Raw genomic sequence first — 2,500 nt, 5'->3', positions numbered from 1 at the left:
CACAGGTGCACTCATTACTCACTAACACATTTTAAAAGATCCACAGGTGGAGCTAATTACTTCACTTGTGATTCTGTGAGGTGAGCTGGAAAACATTAACTGTTGGTAGCTCTCGAGGACTGGAGTTGGCTACCCCAGACTTAGAGAATGCTTTATACTCTGTATATTTTGAGTTTGTAAATTGCCAAAAATTGCTATCTGAGCAAAAAATAAAAACAACTCCTTCGAGCCGGAATTGAACCAGCGACCTAAGGATTTCTACACCAATCATCTCTACAGTCCTCCGCTCTACCAGCTGACTAATTAATAATTTCTATTCAGTGTGGCTGCTGAAATTGACTGGTGTCAGTCTTAAGGAGGGGAAGAGAATGTGTGTAAGAAAAAGAGAAAACAAGCTGGCATCCAAAAGATTTTGATGCGCTAACAAACATGGATTTCTAGTCCATCGCCTTAACCACTCGGCCACGACTACTGCTTAAGCCTTGCTGTATTTTCACAATAGATTGTCTATGGATTGAGCTGCCTGCACTGAGAAATTGAGGATGTATTGTATTGACCCAAACACACCCAAAACTTCATTCTCCTTTACATTTGATGCGCTAATGGCCTGAACTCGCTATGGGCATCACAGGTTTCAAGTTTTTAAAAACTTGCAGAAAAGAGAAAACTTAAGGCGTTCGTAGTCGGCAGGATTTGAACCTGCACGGGGAGACCCCAATGGATTTCCAGTCCATCGCCTTAACCACTCGGCCACGACTACTGAATAAACCATGTCCTAGTTTCACAATAGATTGTCTATGGATTGAGATGCCTGCAGTCAGAAAGTGAGGATGTATTATATTGACCCAAATACACCCAAAACTTCATTCTCCTTACATTTTGCCCCGAAAAACGATTGCAAGACCAAAGGAGCTTGCCGAAATAGCTCAGTTGGGAGACTGTTAGACTGAAGATCTAAAGGTCCCTGGTTCGATCCCGGGTTTCGGCATTGTGGAAGATAATATTTTTCGACATAAAATGCAATTTTGCAACAAAAAGCTTACGTTTTCAGGCTTCAAACTTTAAAATCATATTTACAAAAACATTTTTACAAAAATCACTTTGCCACAACCACTGCTTATGTCTCTCAGTAGCCAACTCCAGTCCTCGAGAGCTACCAACAGTTCCCATCTTCCAGACAACCTAGCTGCTGCACAGATGCACTCATTACTCACTAACACATTTTAAAAGATCCACAGGTGGAGCTAATTACTTCACTTGTGATTCTGTGAGGTGAGCTGGAAAACATTAACTGTTGGTAGCTCTCGAGGACTGGAGTTGGCTACCCCAGACTTAGAGAATGCTTTATACTCTGTATATTTTGAGTTTGTAAATTGCCAAAAATTGCTATCTGAGCAAAAAATAAAAACAACTTCTTCGAGCCGGAATTGAACCAGCGACCTAAGGATTTCTACACCAATCATCTCTACAGTCCTCCGCTCTACCAGCTGAGCTATCAAAGGATGCTGTAGGTTCTCAAATATGTTATTATATGCTCTTTGATATAGCTTTAAATGTTTAGCTAAATGAGTGTTCTAGGAATAATGTGAATATTCTATTGTTTATAACCATTTGACAACCTTTGTTTAAAATTGGGCTTTGAAAATTAATTTCTAATTAATAATTTCTATTCAGTGTGGCTGCTGAAATTGACTGGTGTCAGTCTTAAGGAGGGGAAGAGGATGTGTGTAAGAAAAAGAGAAAACAAGCTGGCATCCCAAAGATTTTGATGCGCTAACAAACATGGATTTCTAGTCCAACGCCTTAACCAATCGGCCACGACTACTGCTTAAGCCTTGCTGTATTTTCACAATAGATTGTCTATGGATTGAGCTGCCTGCACTGAGAAATTGAAGATCTAAAGGTCCCTGGTTCGATCCCGGGTTTCGGCATTGTGGAAGATAATATTTTTCGACATAAAATGCAATTTTGCAACAAAAAGCTTACGTTTTCAGGCTTCAAACTTTAAAATCATATTTACAAAAACATTTTTACAAAAATCACTTTGCCACAACCACTGCTTATGTCTCTCAGTAGCCAACTCCAGTCCTCGAGAGCTACCAACAGTTCCCATCTTCCAGACAACCTAGCTGCTGCACAGGTGCACTCATTACTCACTAACACATTTTAAAAGATCCACAGGTGGAGCTAATTACTTCACTTGTGATTCTGTGAGGTGAGCTGGAAAACATTAACTGTTGGTAGCTCTCGAGGACTGGAGTTGGCTACCCCAGACTTAGAGAATGCTTTATACTCTGTATATTTTGAGTTTGTAAATTGCCAAAAATTGCTATCTGAGCAAAAAATAAAAACAACTCCTTCAAACCAGAATTGAACCAGCGACCTAAGGATTTCTACACCAATCATCTCTACAGTTCTCCGCTCTACCAGCTGAGCTATCGAAGGATGCTGTAGGTTCTCAAATATGTTATTATATGCTCTTTAATATAGCTTTAAATGT

The 2,500-nt window shown here is 39.9% G+C and overlaps 3 non-coding genes across 3 annotated transcripts; 1 reads left to right on the top strand and 2 right to left on the bottom strand.

Annotated features, from left to right (window-relative positions):
• Positions 1-678: 678 nt before the first annotated feature.
• Positions 679-760, bottom strand: TRNAS-GGA (transfer RNA serine (anticodon GGA)). The gene has a single exon. It is a non-coding gene; the product is annotated as a tRNA-Ser (tRNA).
• Positions 761-915: 155 nt separating this feature from the next.
• On the top strand, positions 916-988 carry TRNAF-GAA (transfer RNA phenylalanine (anticodon GAA)). Its single transcript has one exon. It is a non-coding gene; the product is annotated as a tRNA-Phe (tRNA).
• Positions 989-1,412: 424 nt separating this feature from the next.
• On the bottom strand, positions 1,413-1,502 carry TRNAY-GUA (transfer RNA tyrosine (anticodon GUA)). Its single transcript is given in 2 exon segments — positions 1,413-1,448; positions 1,466-1,502. It is a non-coding gene; the product is annotated as a tRNA-Tyr (tRNA).
• Between the last annotated feature and the right edge of the window lie 998 nt (positions 1,503-2,500).

This window comes from Crinia signifera, chromosome 3, assembly GCF_055691185.1.
Source record: "Crinia signifera chromosome 3, ASM5569118v1, whole genome shotgun sequence".
Classification (NCBI taxonomy): Eukaryota; Metazoa; Chordata; class Amphibia; order Anura; family Myobatrachidae; genus Crinia; species Crinia signifera.
Note: the sequence above shows the minus strand (reverse complement) of the source record. Positions and strands in the feature narration are given on the sequence as shown.